A 20,372-nucleotide genomic window follows, 5' to 3' on the forward strand; every position below is an offset into this window, starting at 1 on the left:
CTCATGGCCTTTACACTCCTCTACCGATTCCTACTTCACCTTGGGTAGATTTATCCATGAATTTTATTTTAGGTTTGCCTCGAACAAAAAAGGAAGAGATAGTATATTTGTTGTTGTTGACAGGTTTTCAAAGATGTCACATTTTATTCCTTGTCACAAAACAGATGATGCTACACATGTGGCAGACTTATTCTTTAAAGAAGTGGTAAGACTTCATGGCATCCCTAAAACAATTGTTTCTGATAGAGATGTCAAATTCCTTAGCCACTTTTGGAAGGTATTGTGGGGTAAACTTGGTACTAAATTGCTTTATTCTACTACATGTCACCCCAAACTGATGGTCAAACTGAAGTAGTTAATCGAATCTTAGGGACTCTATTACGAGCTGTTGTGGGAAAGAACATTAGAAATTGGGAAGAATGCCTACCATTCGTTGAATTTGCATATAATAGATCTATTCATTCTACAACTGGTTATTCCCCATTTGAACTTGTTTATGGTTTTAACCCACTAACAGTACTTGATCTTGCGCCATTACCTCTTGAACACGTTATGAATTTAGATGGCGAACAGAAAGCTGAGTTGGTGAAATCCTTACATGAGAAGGCTAGACAGCGAATAGCCAAAACAAATGACGCCAACACCAACAAAGCAAACAAGGGGCGCAAACGGGTTGTACTAGAACCCGGAGATTGGGTTTGGGTCCATTTGAGGAAAGAACGATTTCCTACAAAAAGGAAGACTAAGTTGGACCCAAGGGGCGATGGGCCTTTCCAAGTACTCGAGCGGAGCAACGATAATGCCTATAAAATTGATCTACCTGGTGAGTACAATGTAAGTTCTACTTTTAATGTGGCTAACTTGTCCCCATTTGATTTTTCAGATTCGAGGACGAATCTTTTTGAGGAAGGGGGGAATGATACGAGTCATAAAGGCCCAATCCAAGTTCAAGAACGTGATGGGCTCAAATTGCCACAAGGCCCAATAACAAGATCAAAGGCCCGACAAATGCGGTCCAAACTAAATGGGACCATTCAAGAGCTTGTTAGCAAGGCCTTAGATGCATACACGAGAGAACAAGAAAATCAAGATTCACTTTCTTGTTTTCAAGAAAATTAAGAAACCGAATCTTGGCCCAATTTTGCTGTTTGAAGAGATTTCAAGAATCAAGAAAATCAAGATTTCAAATCTTGGAAATCTTGGTCCAAGAAACCAAATCTTGCAGCCAAAACGCATTGGATCTCCATTACGAGCGTCAACGACCCGATTTCGGTAGGAGATGGATCACAAGCCCAAATTCTTAAAGGCGAGGCCCAATAAGCAAATTCCCAGCCCAATCAAGAATCCATACATATTTAGTTGAAAATCAGGCCAAAATGTCAAAGGGCCCAATTTGTAAACATTTTAGTTGTTTAAGTTAATTTTTAAGTTTTAGGAATATCACATGTTAAATTCGGCCCAAAACAGCCCAATAGGATGCATGGCCGAATTTTCCTTTGTTTTTTTTAATTAAGTTTAAATTTTTTAGGTTTTCTAATTAGATTAGGATTTGTTGGAGGCCTATATAAGCATTGGCCAGCCACCCTTTGTAAACATCTTATTATTATTTTTTCTATCAAATTTCAGATTTGTTGAGTGCAGAATTTTCTTTGGGGTTTTCTCCAAGAATTCTCTCTTGAGTTTTCTTTAGAAGTTGTTTTAACAATCTTTTGATTGTGGGAGCCATCTTCAACCTTCTTCTTGCCATCGATATTCTTTGGAGGGGAGATTAGAGCCGTTTGAAGGAATTTGTGAATTCTTTCGGGAATTCAAGGGTTCTTAGGACTTTTCTTTATTTCTTGCTGTTTCGATTCGTTTCTTTATTCCTACTTGTGCCGTTTCATTATCTAATCTTTTTTGCTGATCTTGCTTGTGTTTCAGCTTTGTTTAACTCCAAGATCCTTCCATTTAATCAGTCTACTTTTGGGCAGTAAAGTTTCGAATCAAAATCCCTAAATCCTAGGGTTCTTGTCGATTAATACATTCTGATTTTGGGGAAATCAAGTTGCTGGAATTTGGGATTTTTCTTGTCGGTTTGTTCTTGGGCAGATTCGGCTTGTGGGAAAACAATCTTGCAGTTCGATTTCGTCTTCTTGAACTCCAAAAGCAACTATTCATTCGTTCTTTGGTTCTTGGTTGTTTTCTAATTGTTTTTGGAGATTTCAATTTCAGTTCTGATTCGTTTTAATCTTTCCTTTATTTTGATTTCAGATCTGTTCGTTTAGAGCTTTCGTAGGAGTTTCCCGTGACTTGACGACTCGTTCTTGGTCCGCACGCATTCCTCTATCATTTAAGACATCCATTAACTCTTGTTTTAAGAAAAAATAAATCCATGCAACATGACAACATAAATTCGGCAGCTCCTTTAATGTTCTCCTTTACCATTAAGCCAGCCGAATTTAATTACCTGCAGACAACAATTAATCCGGTCAATGTATATTAATACCTGCATATTAATACCTGCATACGAGTCATAAAGGCCCAATCCAAGTTCAAAAACGTGATGGGCTCAAATTGCCACAAGGCCCAATAACGAGATCAAAGGCCCGACAAATGCGGTCCAAACTAAATGGGACCATTCAAGAGCTTGTTAGCAAGGCCTTAGATGCATACACGAGAGAACAAGAAAATCAAGATTCACTTTCTTGTTTTCAAGAAAATCAAGAAACTGAATCTTGGCCCAATTTTGTTGTTCGAAGAGATTTCAAGAATCAAGAAAATCAAGATTTCAAATCTTGGAAATCTTGGTCCAAGAAACCAAATCTTGCAGCCAAAACACATTGGATCTCCATTACGAGCGTCAACGACCCAATTTTGGTAGGAGATGGATCACGAGCCCAAATTCTTGAAGGCGAGGCCCAATAACCAAAAATCCAGCCCAATCAAGAAATTACTTCATACTTAGTTGAAAATCAGGCCAAAATGTCAAAGGGCCCAATTTGTAAACATCTTACTTGTTTAATTTAATTTTTAATCTTTAGGAGCATTACATGTGAAATTCGGCCCAAAACAGCCCATATAAGTGCATGGCCGAATTTACCTTGTTATTTTATTAATTAGGTTTAATTTTTATTAGTTACTTGTGAGATTAGGATTTGTTGGAGGCCTATATAAGCATTGGCCAGCCACCCTTTGTAAACACATCTTATTATCATTCAATACATTAAATTTCAGTTTGTTAGAGTGCAGAATTTTCTTTGGGGTTTTCTCCAAGAATTCTCTCTTGAGCTTTCTTTAGAAGTTGTTTTAACAATCTCTTGATTGTGGGAGCCATCTTCAACCTTCTTCTTGCCATCGATATTCTTTGGAGGGGAGATTAGAGCCGTTTGAAGAGATTTGTGAAATCTTTCGGGATTTCAAGGATCTTTAGGACTTATCCTTTAATTTTTGCTGTTCAATTTCTTTTATTTAATTCTACTTGTGCCGAATCTCAATTCTAATCTATTTGCTGTTTTATTTGTGTTTCCAACCCTCGTTTATCTTAAAGAATTGATCAATTTCACTTTTTGCTGGAGTTCGACAATCAGCCCTAAATCCCCAAATTCTAGGGTTCTTGCCGAATTCACACTTATTCTTCTTGGGTGAATTTAGTTGTGCAAACTTAGGGGAAACTTTCGTGGTGGTCAATTGAGCAGATCGCCCTCGCTTTCTCAACCTCAATAGCCGTTTTATGCCTTCAATTTCTTTCTTTCTCATTGACGCATAAACCCTAATTTATTTCAAGAAATTCTGGTCGATCTAATTTGCTTGCTGATTTGGTGTTCTTTGACAGATTCGGCTTGTGGGAGTTCATTCTTGGGAATCAATTTTGTGTTCTTGGTTTCAAGAAACCTCTTTCATAAGTGTTTCGTTTCTTGATTAGATCTTGCTGATATTTTTAGGGTTCTTATTCCAGATTTTAATTTTCCAGATTTAATCTCGTTCTTTGTTTGATTTCAGATCTGTTCGTTAGAGTTTTTGTAGGAGTTCCCCGTGACTTGGCAACTAGATCTTGGTCCGCCCGTCTCTCATATCACTTAAATTTCAGATTTGAGAGAGCAGAATTTTCTTTGAGTTTTCTCCAAGATTTCTCTCTTGAGTTTTCTTTAGAAGTTGTTTTAACAATCTTTTGATTGTGGGAGCCATCTTCAACCTTCTTCTTGCCATCGATATCCTTTGGAGGGGAGATTAGAGCCGTTTGAAGAGATTTGTGAGATCTTTTGGGATTTCAAGGATCTTTAGGACTTATCTTTTATTCTTGCTGTTCAATTTCTTTTCTTTATTTCTTACTGTTTCGTTTTATTTCTTTATTCCTACTTGTGTCGATTCTTTATCTCATTTGTTTGCTGTTCTTCTTGTGTTTTTCCAGCCATATTCAACTCAAAGAATCGAATTAAATCATCATTCATTGGCAGCAAAGAGTCGTTCTTAAAAATCCCCAATTCCTAGGGTTTGGCCGATTGGATCTCTTTCAATTTGGGGATCAATTGATTGCTGGAAATTAGGCATTCTTGGTCGAATCAATCCCTTGGTAGATTCGCATCCTTTCCATACTTTCAATTTCGTTTGATTCGCTTATCTATTTCTTTGTTTCTTGCTGCTCTTTTAATTGAATTTGGGGAATTTCAATTCAATTCTGATTTGTTTTTTTAATCTTGTTCTTTGTTTTGATTTCAGATCTGATTCGTCTAGAGCTTTCATAGGAGTTTCTCGTGACTTGGCAACTCGATCTTGGTCCGCGTGCGCCTCTTTATTACATTCCTTCTATCCAAGCTATTGGCACGAGCTCAAGTAATTGGCCCCAATGGCAGCTTCATAGGTTTGGCATTTAGCTTCATGGGTGAGCTTGCATCAACCATATTGCTACGGTTGGGACATTGGCTGGTGATATGCCCCCTCCCGAGGCACTTGAAACACTTAATGTCCCTCGTTCGGTTGGAAAAAGACTCGGTCGCCTTGCCTTTTTTGGTGTCACCCAAAGGCTTGTTTGTTTTGGACGACACTAATTTCTCCTTGGCATGGATCAGTGGATTGTTTTTACTCGTGCTTTGGCCCTATTTTGTTGTGCCCGCAGTGGTATAACCTCGAACGACGCCTTTTCGCTTAAGCTACTTTTCCACCTTAATGGCCATGTGCACCATGTCCACGATTTCAATATAATGTTGAAGCTTCATGATATTAGCGATGTCTCGGTTGAGACTGGCAGGGAAATGCGCCATTGTTACTTCACGATCTTCTTGGACATCTGCATGAATCATTGCAATTTCCATCTCTTTAAAGTAATCTTCAACACTCCTCGTGCCTTGGGTAAGGTTTTAGAGTTTTTGGTATAGTTCTCGGTGATAGTAAGATGGGATAAACCATCATCGCATTACCACCTTCATCTCGGCCCAAGTGGATATTGGCCGTCTCCGTTCCTTCTCCGACTCGTGGTGAGTTGGTCCCACCAAATCATAGCATAGTCGAAAAACTCAATTGCTACCAATTTCACCTTCTTGGTCTCAGAGTAGTTATGACAGTCAAAGACCAATTCAATCTTCTTCTCCCACTCTAAGTAGGCTTCCGGATTAGATTTTCCTTGAAAAAGTTGGATGGAGAGTTTAATATTTTTCAAGTCATCGTCCACTCACCCTCGATCTCTAAGGCCTCGATTCCTTGGACCTCTCTGTCGTTCATTTTGGTTTCACCCTTGGTCACTTTCGGCTTCACTTGGGTCATAGAGGTCTTCGTGGTTGATTTTCGGGTGGCCCCGTTCTCTTCGTGGGCCTTGAGGAGTCCGCTCTCGTTGGCCCCTCTCCTCGACTCATTCCAAACACTCGTTGAATAATTTCAACTCGATCTGAAGCATGCATTGGAATTCTCACAAAAGGGCTTGTTGAGCCAAATCCGGTACTCCACCTCCTCCGGGTGCAACGTTTCTTATTGGTTGCCGTTCGCCTCCTTCTGCCATGTTGCGTTCAGGACTCCTAGACATGTAAAATAAACCTCACCACAAATCTCACTTTTCACTAGGAAAGAAAAGTAGATGACACTCACTCTCGTGTTTCACTTGTTATTTGGCTTTTTTCTACGCTCTAATGCTCTCACTACTCTCGTGCCTTTTACCACTCGTTCTCCTCTCATGATTTCGTAAAAAGACTTTTTTTTGTCTTTTCTTTCTTTTTCTTCTCTCATTTTTATTTCGCTCTCTATATTCTTTTCTCTCGCTTTTACCTCTTACTTTTCCACTTTTCTTTTTTTTCTTTTTCAATCTTTTCTTTTTGTTCTTTTGCACTCAATTGTTCAACAAAGTCTTTCAATTTCAATTGATCCTCGTGATACGAGCTCGTTTTGGATGTAATGACGAGGCGTAATTGATTCCCGATCGAAATTAGGTAGTGTCGACTTTAAACAATTTTAGGTCTTTGAGTTTCAAGAGTTGTATGTCTAAGGAAACAAAGGTGTTTGTTGGTTGTTGTTTGTTGGGTTATTCAATGAAACAAGAACAAACCCCTATTAGCAAATAAGGTCCCGAGCTTAAAATGTTTCAAAGAAAAAGGAACGAATGTGAATAAAATCGAGACCCTCTATTTAGCAAAATAGGAACCTTCGATATAAAGTTGAACTCCACACCAAGGGTGATAAGTTCGGAAACAAATTCAGATTGACGCCACTTGTGAAGATAAGTCAATTGAGCTTTGAAGAATAAAGAGAGTGAATTAACTCACCAAAGAAATATAGTTTCATTCAAAATTTTGGCAAAAAGTCCTTTTACAAGAAAATCAGCAACTATTTATAGCCTAATGTCTTGTAGACGAATGGTAGATTCAAGGCTTAATATCTAAGCAAACATTGAACTAAATTCCAGCTTTAATTCATGAATGAAGACCAAGGTAGGTTCGGCTGAATGGTGACCAAGACTTAGCTTTCATGCTAAGCAAATGAATTTGGAATTTTCATAGCAGCAATGATACGGCCATGCCTCAAGTCCTACCTAGCTCGAACAAGGAGCCGTTGGAGTTGCCCCAAGGTCCCATCACCCGATCACGAGCTAAACAATTCAAGGAGGCTATTTCGGCTTTAGTTAACAAAGTTTGGGGCGAGATCTTGGTTGGTCACATCAAGGAAGCTTGGACCAACTCGAAAAGCAATCTGTGCACTTTAATACGAGCTGAATTAACTTCCATTTCAGCTCAATGAGCTCGAATTAGCTCAACTTCAGCTCAAACATTTTCAATTCAGCTCAATATCAACTAGACATTAATTTAATAGCTGAATATTTATTTAAGTCGATTTAATTAGTTTATTACAGCTTATTAATATGTTTGTTGCATGTTTTTAATATGTCAAGTTTTATTACATGATTTAAAGTTGCTTTAAAGCTGCCGAATTTAATGAGCTGATTTTAGTGTCATTGTTGACCGAATTAATGTGTCTTGTTTTATTCTTAATTTAGTTCAGCTAAATACCACATTAATCTTAGTTCTTCCTATTTATGCAGGTTGGCCGAATGTGGGGGTTCATTTAGCAAGGTGAGCCGAATGTGGAGATTCATTTAGCTTGGTGCATGCACAATAGATTCAATGAACCTGGAGATACATGCATCAAATTGGTGAGCTGAATTTGGCATTCTTAGGTGACTATTCGGTCAAGAGAGCTAATGTTTCCAACTCCAAAGCTGTCAATTAATCCTTTCACATTTGCTGGATGCATCTTGGCTTTTCGGTTCCATGTGTTCACACTCCATGACTCTTCAATGTTGAGCTTTCACACTTGAATTGGCTGCTCATTACCCTCTTAATTGCTGGTCACTTTTCAGCCAAAAGTTGCAACATAAATGAGCTAATTTATGCCCATTGGCCGAACCTAGCTATCCATGCATCATCCAAGTTTTTCCAAGTCCAATGCTTCATCTAGAAGGTGTCTAATGGAGCTCCATGTTCAGCCGAATCTAGCTAGTTCATTTAAGTGATTCATTTGCTTAATTTTTAAGGAATGTAAGTGACCATTCGGCTAGCTTAGGTGTTGCTTATAAATAGCTAAAATTTTACTTTGTAAAGGACTTTTGACATTTTAATTATCGAATTGCTGCCAAATTTGTGAGGCATTTTTCTCTCAAATTTCATTCGAGACCCATAAGACTTATCTAGCTTTTAGTGGTGTCTTTTCGAGTCTCTTCCGAACTTATCACTCCCTAAACCCGAGTGTGGCGTTCACTTTTGATACCTTTGGTTCATACTTTCTTAAGTATCGGGTCAAGGTCCTTATCAACCATTTCCAACTCATTTAGGTCCTATAAGTTTCGGGTCGACACTTTTCTTTAGTGTTGGTTCACTCTTGGCCTTTTTGAACCATTACCATTTCGAACCAAATCCATTACCATTTTGTGTCAAATCCTTTACCATTTCGTACCAATTCCCAAATACCAAAACGTACCAAAACCAAAGACCATTTCTTAATTAAACCTAAACCGAACTTGATCATTCTAGTCATACCATTTCGACTTAAACCAAATCCACATCCAACTTTGCACGAACTTACTTTACTTCTTTGAACAGAAATATATTCTATCTTCTTCTTGTCTAATATACTTCTTCGTTTACGATCGGGAACTAAACGACTCAGGCTCAACTACTAAACCGAGATCGTATCAAGCAACTACATTCGGCTAGTGGCTTGAATGGGCATTCAATAAGCAACTATTGCTGAAAAATCACCAGAATTAAAGAGGGAACTTGAGCAGCCATTTTAGGTGTGAATGGACGGTTTTGAAGAGTCCCCATGGTGTGAACATGGCTGAACCGAATGGTCATGGTGTGAACAGTGATAAAGAGTTGCGCACGGACCAAGATCGAGTTTCCAAGTCACGAGAAACTCCTATGAAAGCTCTAGACGAATCAGATCTGAATTCAAAACAAAGAACAAGATTAAAAGTAAATCAGAATTGAATTGGAATTCCCCAAATTCAATTAAAAGAGCAGCAAGAAACAAAGAAATAGAAAAAACGAATCAAACAGAATTGAAAGTATGGAAAGGATGCGATTCTGCCAAGGGATTGATTCAGCCAAGAATGCCTAATTTCCAGCAATCAATTGATCCCCAAATTGAAAGAGATCCAATCGGCCAAACCCTAGGAATTGGGGATTTTTGAGAACATGATACGGGGGTTGCACGCGGACAAAGATCGAGTTGCCAAGTCACGGAAAACTCCTACGAAAGCTCTAAACGAACATATCTGAAAATTAAAACAAAGAACAAGATTAAACTAATCAGATCTAAAATTAAATCCCCAAATTCAATTAAATGAGCAGCAAGGAACAAAGAACGAATGAATAAATGTATTCGGAGTTCAAGAATGATGTGAGCACGCCCAGGGCATCCTCGAGTGCAAACCAAGATCTAAACGAGCTGCCTAAAGGACCTATAACTCAAGCTTATGCTAAACATTTCCTAGAAGCTATTTTAGCTTCTAATGCAAAACCTTGGTTCGAAACAAGGGCCAAAGCTCACAAAATCAGCTTGAAGCAACTATCCAAAGGACCCGTGCATTGTTGGCAAGCTGATCCTAGGTCATTTCTAGCTCCTCGAGCACCGTCCAGCTCAACTCAGCTCATTTGAGCTTGTTTCAGCTCGTTTGAGCTCAACCGAGCTTACTTTCAGCTCCTTCTTTCTTTCTTTCAATAAACTAAGTCTTAATTTAGTTTATAATTAAGTTTTCTACAGCTCATGCCGAAACCCCTAGCTCAATTTCAACTCATTAAGTGTTTTGACTATTTTTGAGCTAGCTGAATTTATTATAAGTTGACTTATAATTATTGTGTTCAAATTTAGTTAGTGATATTAAGTTATTTAGTTATTATTTTAAATTATAATTATATGAATAGTTGTGTGTTATTTAATTATGTTATTTACTTTTGTAGGTTAGCCGAATTTGGAAGATACATTCATGGCATTTAATGCAAGGTCCATGGGAAAGTTAATTGAACGGGAGGATACATGCATGGACCAGTTCAATGTTTGGAGGACATACATTCATGTACGTGGAAGGTTAATGCATATTGAAAGGTGCATCTCCCTTGGACGGCACACATGCATGAATGGGGGGGGTAATCAATGCAAGTGCATGTATGGCTAGGTTCAAGGCCCCTTCCAAGTTCCATGTACAATCGATGCATGTGGGAGGACCCTTGGAGTTTCCTAAGCACCTATTCGGCCAAGAGACACCCTTTGGGAGTTTCATGCATCCCATGGCCGAACCTAGACAATCCCATTGGCTTCCAAAGTTTGCTCATACATGAAGCTGCCCATTCATCTCCCATTCGGCCGAACATGGACAAGGACACCATTGGTCATTTTTCTAGAAGGTTCATGTCTTAATTTAGGTTCATTACTTAATCATTAAGTTCATGAATGGACTATTCGGTTAGCATAAGAAACTAGTATAAATAGTTTGTTGATTTCATTTGTAAGGGACTTTTGACTTTTGATCATTTGAATGAACTTTGTTCAAAGAGTGAGTTTTCTCCTCTCTAAATTCGTACGAGTTTCGATCTGACTTATCTAGCGTGCTAGTGGCGTCTATCGTTCTCTTTTGAACTTATCACCTTGCTTTGGTGTGGCGTTCAACCCTTCTACAATTCCGCAATCCCACCTTGAATCGAATAGAAATCGGGGTGACACTTTTTAGTGTTGAATCGTTTCTGGCGTTTAAGCTCATTTATCCATTCCACCGACTATTCTAGATTTTACCCAACTATAATATCTTTTTACAAAACCGAGCCTTCATTTATCAACTTCCATTTTTCTTATTTTTATCCTTAAATCGAGCCTACTACCCTTATAAATTTACCATCACCTTAGCCAACCTTTAAAACCATTTGAAAGCTTCCGCATCTTTAGCCTTATTTCATCCTATTTTTGATAACTCAACTATTCCTCGTCGACGATCGGGCAATTACGTGAAACGACTCAATTAATCGAGCCGGATCACATCAAAGAAGATGAAATCGAACTCCAATAGTGAAATCCCACAAGCCGAATCTGCCAAGAACACCAAAACAGTAAGTAGATTGAAACAATCAGATTTTTAATTGGAAGATTAGGGATTTGGGTGGCAAAAAAGAACAGAAAGAAATAGATGAAATTGAACGGTTCAAGAAGTGAATTTAAGTTGCGATTCGGTCCAATTGAACACCCAAGATGAATTGCCCAAATTTCAGCAGCCAAATTTCACCCAACAAGAAGAAATAGAAAACAACAAGAACCCTAAATTTTGGGGAATTTTGAATCGATTAGATGCTGCCAATAAAAGAACCGATTAAATGAAGAGTTCTTGGAGTTTGAATCAAGGCTGAAACACAAACAAAAACAGCAAAGAAATTAGATATAGATTCGGCATCAACAGAAATAAAGAAAAGAAATTGAACAGCAAGAATAAAAGATAAGTCCTAAAGATCCTTGAAATCCCGAAAGATCTCACAAATCTCTTCAAACGGCTCTAATCTCCCCTCCAAAGAATATCGATGGCAAGAAGAAGGTTGAAGATGGCTCCCACAATCAAAAGATTGTTAAAACAACTTCTAAAGAAAACTCAAGAAAGAAATCTTGGAGAAAACTCAAAGAAAATTTTGCTCTCTCAAATCTGAAATTTAAGAATGAATCTAAGTGTTATTCTACAAGGAGTGGCCGGCCATGCCTTTAAATAGGCCTCAAGTAATCCTATTCTAACACGTAACTAATAAAATTAAACCTAATTAATAGAATAAATAAAGGAAAATTCGGCCAAGCATATATATAGGCTGTTTTTGGGTCGAATTTTACATGTATGTTCCTAAAGCTTAAAAAAAATTAAATTAAACAATTAAAATGTTTATAAATTGGGCCCTTTGACATTTTGGCCTGATTTTCAACTAAGTATGAAGGAATTTCTTGATTGGGCTGGAATTTGGTTATTGGGCCTCGCCTTCAAGAATTTGGGCTCGTGATCCATCTCCTTCCGAAATTGGGTCGTTGATGCTCGTAACGGAGATCCAATGCCTGTTGGCTACAAGATTTGGTTTCTTGGACCAAGATTTGAAATCTTGATTTTCTTGATTCTTGAAGTCTCTTCGAACAGCATAATTGGGCCAAGATTCAGTTTCTTGATTTTCTTGAAAACAAGAAAGTGAATCTTGATTTTCTTGATTTGAGCCCAACACCTTTTTGAGCTTGGTTGGGCCTTTGTGACTCGTATCATTCCCCCCTTCCTCAAAAAGATTCATCCTCGAATCTAAAAAATGAAATGAACTCGACTTTCCTCTATCGAACGGGACTAATAGCAACTGAGTCCACTGAAAAGAATAGCCATGAGATAGTAAATAGCAACAGAAACAAGCTTGTAGTCTAATCATAAGCATAACAGAACAGGTATAACGCATGTGAATGGACAGATTCAGATTACCATGCAAACAATCTAATTTACTCGCCACTGCCTCGTCAAATATTCGAAACAAAGATGGACATGTTTTAAGGCATTCAGTCGTCTCAAATTGTTCCCACAAACCATGAATAAATTGCGAGTAATAAATCAAATGGTAAACATAATCGTCACAAGTAGGTATTTGAAAAGATTCACATGGTTCACAGAGTTGCATAATCATACCATGCATTAATCGACCGTCTATAGATTCACTCACACATGCATTATCAAAAACAAGAATCTTTTTATCAACCATCAAAATAGATAGATCATCAATAAATAAAATAGGACAGTCAAGCACGTTTCGATCTAAGTGTTCATCAACACGATCTTTATCACTATCCGAGGAGTACAAAAGTGTTTCAAAGGTTTCAAGCATCTTACCTTGATAAGCAGAAGAATAAGGGTCGATTTTACCTTTTTCATTTAAAATAAACCTTCGCTCATCGGGGGCATAGTGTATTCGAAGCTCTGTTGTTGAGTTAACCTTTGTCAAATGGAACTCAAACTTCATGTACAACAACATAAACTGTTTAAGGCACAAATATAAATTGAAAACAAACTTGGCAAATTTCGTTACCTTATTCACCACAACAGATTTGAACAAATTCGAGGATTTTGCATAAGGCAAATCAAGAGAATAACAACTCATGCTTCCTTTCATAATGATCTTATCAACCACAATCGAAGAGTAACAATTATTCAGAACAAAATGAAGGGATCTTTTAAGAAGTAAGTCACCAAAAGTTTTATCAATAATTTTCAAATTTGCACGGGACTCGGTTGATAAAATTTCCTTACCTCGCTTACCTTCGGGCTCATGTAGTGTGATTTCATCTTTGCCTATGTTGATCGTATGAAAGCGTCTTTCATCGGAAAGGTATTGAAGTTGGAAGTTATCTTTCATATGTGGCCAATGGAAGTGTTCTATCCCACGCAAAGGTGATAAACCTTTAGGGACCTCACTAAAAACATCCTCATAATCCTGCGAAAAACATTGAAACACAATAGGCAAATTTTCATTAATGTTAGATAGAGATAAATTATTTTGCCTAAACCTCACAAGGATACAAGGCTGTTCATTAAATAGGTCTCTCCGCACATCTTTTTTTGTTGCAATTAAATTTTTCACCCTATTTTTACCACTTGCGGATTCACTCACCTTTGGGCCATTTAAATTTTGACTTTTTTCACTACTAGCCTCTTTTCTCTCTGTCTTTTTTGTTTGTCCTTTCTCCCTCACCCTCTCACAAAATTTCATCATTTTTAATTGATCTTTATATACATCACTGGGATTTAAAGGAGCAAGAGTGAATTTTCGGCCTTTAAACACAATAGAGTATCTATTAAGCTTGCCTTGGTGTGTAACATCATGATCAAATTGCCAAGGCCGTCCAAGGAGCAAGTGTGCCGCATGCATTGGGACCACATCACACCATACCTCATCCTCATAATTCCCAAGCTTAAAAGTGATCAAGGACTGTTTTGTAACTTTAACTTCTGAGCATTCATTAAGCCACTGAAGGTGATACGGCTTAGGGTGCTCGATACAAGGTAACTTTAAGGAATCCACCAAATAGCTGCTAACTACATTCGAACAACTCCCACTATCAATAATAAGTGAACATAAGTTACCTTTTATAAAACACCTAGAATGGAAAATATTGGTCCTTTGGTTATCACAATCGTCTCCCATTTGGATGTTAAGGGTGCGGCAGACTACCATCTTATTTTTTTCTCTCTTTTTTTTTGAAATACCTGTAAAACAAATACTCAACACTCAAAAGAAAAATTAGCAAACATCACCGTTAGTCACTCAAAAAGAAAAATCAAATTCTCAATGAGGTAGAATTCAGTCTTGTGAGTTCTTTAGTAGAGTCTATATCAACCAATTAGAAAGTGTATGAACCGAAACTACCAAAGAGTCCTAATTTGCACTAAGATGCCAAAAACTGACGAGACACCAATTGATTCGTGTTGCACCGAGGAAGAATTGTGCACACGTTTAAATCCTACTAACACAAGAAACAAGAAGGTGTTAGATATTGTAAAGGGAGAATAAAAAGCAAACAAATGAAAACCTACAGCTAAGAATTAATAAAAATTGCTGAAACCAGGAAACCCGAAAAAAACTACAGAGTAACTTGACAACTTCGTTTGAGGTGTTCCTGATCTCCAAAAATCACGAAATTAAATCTGGAATGTCCTTATATATTGAATTTTTGATCTGGAAAGTTTGGGCACCAAATTCAATCTGCTGAATCTTTTTTTAAAATTTTTATTGAATTTCGTATTTTTTGATTTTTTTGACTTTTTTGACTGATTTTTTTGCGGGATTAATTTTTTTATATTCAATCACAGTCCAAAAATATGTATGTAAAATTTCAAATCAATTGGACAACGTTTACCCACTTAAATGAATTTTTTTCGAACAATTTTTCTAGGTAAAACTGATGTTTTTGCTTTAAAAATTGAGATCAGTTTAGAAATCAACCAAGAACTCCCAAAACACCCAAAATCTGATACCAAATGATATGGGGGTTGCGCGCGGACCAAGATCGAGTTGCCAAGTCACGGAAAACTCCTACGAAAGCTCTAAACGAATAGATCTGAAAATTAAAACAAAGAATAAGATTAAACTAATCAGATCTGAAATTAAATCCCCAAATTCAATTAAATGAGCAGCATGATGTGAGCTTGCCTACGAACCAAATGGAGAACGAACAAGAAGCCATCAAGCTGCCCATTGGTCCAATAACGCGAGCTAGAGCTAAACGATTCAAAGATGCTATTTTAGCAATGGTGGAACGGGTTGAGGAAAATGATAGCAAGGAGTTTAAAAACGAGCTAAACATATTCAACTTCTTTGAAGCTGAATTTCGTTCTAGCTAATTAATTTGCTGCTGGAATTTAGACCATTTAAATAAGCATTTAAATAAGTTTCATTACAGCTTTTAAATATGCCTTAATTAATTTAAGTGTTTAATATGTCTTGATTTAGTTAAATTAAAGATGTCTTGTTGTCATTTAGTTTGTCTAAATTATTACATGTTTTAAATTTGTCCAGCCGAATTTATGTGTTATGATTTGTTAATATTTAAGTTGTCTCAATGTTATTTAGGATGTTCACATTATACTTTAATTTAGTTCAGCTGAATTTGCTTGAAATTAATTAAGTTCATGTGTGTTTTTAGGTGCAGCCGAATTTGAAGATGAATTGGGCAGATTCATGCATGGAGATTCAATGAATTTGAAGATGCATGTGCAGCTGATTTAATGCATTAAAGCTGATTAATTTTTGGAGTTTTTTCAAGGCAACTATTCGGCCAAAGTGACCAAGCTTTTCATCCTTTCAAGATTGGCCGATTCTCTTCTCAAGGAAGTATAAAGGCTGTTCACACTATGGCTGTTCGGTTCAGCCATGTTCACACCTCATGGCCCTTCAAAACCATCCGTTCACACTTCTAAATGGCTGTTCAAATTGCCAATAAATGCTGGTAATTTTTCAGCAATAGTTGCTTCATGAATGACCTCATTATGTTCATTGACCGAACCTAGCCTATTCATGCACATCCAAGATGTTCAAGGTGCATTTGCCCATCTAGAAGATGACCATTGGAACTCTCATTCAGCCGAATCTACATGGGCTAATAATTTTGCATTCATGCTGAATTTTAGTTCATTGTTTACTTAGAAACTAAGTCTTGAATTTGTCCATTCGGCTACTAGTAGAAAGGCTACTAGTAGAAAGGCTAATTTTGCATTCATGTCTTGAATTTCTTGTAAAAGGACTTTTTTGACAAATTCCTGAATGAAATATCATTTTAGTGAGGCAATTCACTCTCTTTATTCTTCAAAGCTCAATTGACTTATCTTTATGAGTGGCGTCAATCTGACTTTGTTTCAAACTTATCACCCTTGGTGTGGCGTTCACAAATATACCAAAGGTTCCTATTTTGCTAAATAGAGGGTCTCGGTTTTATCTACCATCCTTTTCTTTTCTTTGAAACCTTTAAGCCCGGGTTCTTATTTGCTAATAAGGGTTCGTTCTTGTTTCATTGGAAACCATTTATCCCTATTTTGTTTCCTAAGTCATCTAAAACCATCTTATTGAATTTGAACTAAATCGACACTACCTAAATTCGATCGGGAACATATTACGACTCGTCACAACATCCGAAACGAGCTCGTATCAGTTGGTATCAAAGCTGGTTAATTTAGGTACGTAAATTGTAGTTTCGAAAAAAAAAAGAAATCGAAAAGAAAAAAAAATTGAAAAAAATTGTATACGGTCTAGGTGCGGACGAAAAGAACGTGAAAGATCCGTAAAAAAAAGAGTCTGGAGACACTTCAACAAAAATTTTTCCAAAATCACATTCTATACTCCTTTATATTCATCTTAGTGAAATTTCACACTATTTAAAAAAAAATTCAAGTGATTCTTTTTTTTCAATTAGTGAATCCATTTTATACGCCACATCTTTAAACCTTTCTTTCTTTCAAGCCTACCCTAAACCATACGACTTTCCTTTGCAAACCCCTTGAAGCCGACCCACAAGTGTGGATAAATCTAAGTAGCTTTTTAGAATATCGAGAGTTGGATTTGAGAGGTAAAAGGCAAGAGTGTACATCAAGATAAAAGCCGGAAATAGAGTGAAACACGAGAGGAGTGAATTTTTTTCTTGTGAGTGAATTTGTGAGGTCTTTGTGGTGAGAAAAAATCCTTAATTTTAATCATCATGTCAAGGAGCCCGGAACGACGAGCGACGATTGGAGGAGCTTCAAATGCTGCTGGTGGAGGAGTTAATCTTCAACCAAGGGGAAACGTTCCCGGAGGCGGAGTGCCCGATCTACAAGTTCAAGCAATCGTGCGAGAAATTTCTCATTTGTTCCAACCTCAATTCGATTCCCTTCATGAACGAATGGAACAAATGGAGGAACGAAGCCAACGTGCGAACACTCCTCCTATTCCGAGAAGAGAGCGAGAACATCCATGGCAACATGCAAATGATCTATACGAAGCAAGTGACGTTGAAAGTGATCGAGCTTCGCGACAAAGTGCAAGGCAACAAGGCCAACGAGCACGGGGACCAAGAGATCGAGAGAGGACCGATGATGATTTAAAGAACATTAAAATGGCGATTCCTGCTTTTCAAGGAAGGTCAGATCCCGAGGCCTATCTTGAATGGGAGAAGAAGGTGGAGTTAGTTTTTGATACGAGTCATAAAGGCCCAATCCAAGTTCAAGAACGTGATGGGCTCACATTGCCACAAGGCCCAATAACGAGATCAAAGGCCCGAAAAATGCGGTCCAAACTAAATGGGACCATTCAAGAGCTTGTTAGCAAGGCCTTAGATGCATACACGAGAGAACAAGAAAATCAAGATTCACTTTCTTGTTTTCAAGAAAATCAAGAAACCGAATCTTGGCCCAATTTTGCTGTTCGAAGAGATTTCAAGAATCAAGAAAATCAAGATTTCAAATCTTGGAAATCTTGGTCCAAGAAACCAAATCTTGCAGCCAAAACGCATTGGATCTCCATTACGAGCGTCAACGACCCAATTTTGGTAGGAGATGGATCACGAGCCCAAATTCTTGAAGGCGAGGCCCAATAACCAAAATCCAGCCCAATCAAGAAATTTCTTCATACTTAGTTCAAAATCAGGCCAAAATGTCAAAGGGCCCAATTTGTAAACATCTTACTTGTTTAATTTAATTTTTTAATCTTTAGGAGCATTACATGTAAAATTCGGCCCAAAACAGCCCATATAAGTGCATGGCCGAATTTACCTTGTTATTTTATTAATTAGGTTTAATTTTTATTAGTTACTTGTGAGATTAGGATTTGTTGGAGGCCTATATAAGCATTGGCCAGCCACCCTTTGTAAAAACATCTTATTATTATTTTTTCTATCAAATTTCAGATTTGTTGAGTGCATAATTTTCTTTGGGGTTTTCTCCAAGAATTCTCTCTTGAGTTTTCTTTAGAAGTTGTTTTAACAATCTTTTGATTGTGGGAGCCATCTTCAACCTTCTTCTTGCCATCGATATTCTTTGGAGGGGAGATTAGAGCCGTTTGAAGGAATTTGTGAATTCTTTCGGGAATTCAAGGGTTCTTAGGACTTTTCTTTATTTCTTGCTGTTTCGATTTGTTTCTTTATTCCTACTTGTGCCGATTCATTATCTAATCTTTTTGCTGTTCTTGCTTGTGTTTTAGCTTTGTTTAACTCCAAGATCCTTCCATTTAATCGGTCTACTTTTGGGCAGTAAAGTTTCGAACCAAAATCCCTAAATCCTAGGGTTCTTGTCGATTAATACATTCTGATTTTGGGGAAATCAAGTTGCTGGAATTTGGGGTTTTTATTGTCGGTTTGTTCTTGGGCAGATTCAGCTTGTTGAAAATCAATCTTGGAGATCGATTTCGTATTTTTGCATTCCGAAAACATCTATTCATAAGATCTTTGATTCTTGGCTGTTCTTGATTGTTTTGGGGATCTTAATTTCCAGATCTGATTTGTTTTTAATCTTATTCTTTGTTTTGATTTCAGATCTGTTCGATTAGAGCTTTCGTAGGAGTTTCCCGTGACTTGGCAACTCGATCTTGGTCCGCGCGCATTCCTCTATCATTTGGTATCAGATTTTGGGCGTTTTGGGTGTTCTTGGTTGATTTCTAAACTGATCTCTATTTTTTAAAGCACAAACAGCAGTTTTACCCAGAAAAATTGTTAAAAAAATTCATTTGAGTGGGTAAACGTTGTCCAATTGATCTGAAATTTTACATACATGTTTTTGGCACTGTGATTGAATATAAAAAAATTATTCCCGCAAAAAATCAGTCAAAAAGTCAAAAAAATCAAAAAAAATACGAAATTCAATAAAATTTAAAAAAAGATTCAGCGGGTTGAATTTGGTGCCCAAAATTTCCAGATCAAAAATTCAATATTTAAGGACATTCCAGATTTAATTTCGTGATTTTTAGAGATCGGGAACACCTCGAACGAAGTTGTCAAGTTACTCCGCAGTTTTTCGGGTTTTCTGTTTTCAGCAATTTTTATTGATTCTTAGCTGTAGGTTTTCATTTGTTTACCTTTATTCTTCCTTTACGTTATCTAACACCTTCTTGTTTCTTGTGTTAGTAGGATTTAAACGTGTGCACAACTTCTTCCTCGGTGCAACACGAATCAATTGGTGTCTCGTCAGTTTTTGGCATCCTAGTGCAAATTAGGATTCTTTGGTAGTTTGGTTCACACTCTCTAATTGGTTGATATAAACTCTGATAAAGAACTCACAAGATTGAATTCGACCTCATTGAGAATTTGATTTTTTCTTTTTGAGTGATTAACGGTGAGGTTTGCTAACTTTTATTTTTGAGTGTTGAGTGTTTATTTTTTACAGGTTTTGAAGATGTCTAAAGGTGATAATAATGATGCACTTATGAAAGTCCAACAACAGTTAGACGGACATACTGCTGCAATCACACAAATAAATGCTACACTTCAAACATTGAATACTACTTTGAATGAGGTACGAGTGAATCAAAACATCAATATCGAGATCCAATTAAGGAAGATAGGGATAACCAGCCCCATAGGTGCAGCCCCTCAACGTGTCCCTAGAATGGATGATGATTTTCATGATCGTGGACAATCATCTTTGGCAAAACCAAAGAACGATCAGCAACGAGAACATCTCTTTCATACTCGCTGCCATGTACAAGGTAAGCTTTGTAGAGTTATTATTGATGGTGAAAGTTGCACGAACATAGCCAGCACGACGATGGTGGAAAAGCTTTGCTTAACCACTACCAAGCATCCTCAACCTTATCAACTACAAGGGCTTAGCAACGAAGGCCAATTTAGGGTCACTCAACAAGTGCGCATCGCCTTTTCTATCGGTAAGTATCAAGACGAAGTTGTGT

This window comes from Gossypium hirsutum, chromosome D06, assembly GCF_007990345.1.
Source record: "Gossypium hirsutum isolate 1008001.06 chromosome D06, Gossypium_hirsutum_v2.1, whole genome shotgun sequence".
NCBI classification, from domain to species: domain Eukaryota; kingdom Viridiplantae; phylum Streptophyta; class Magnoliopsida; order Malvales; family Malvaceae; genus Gossypium; species Gossypium hirsutum.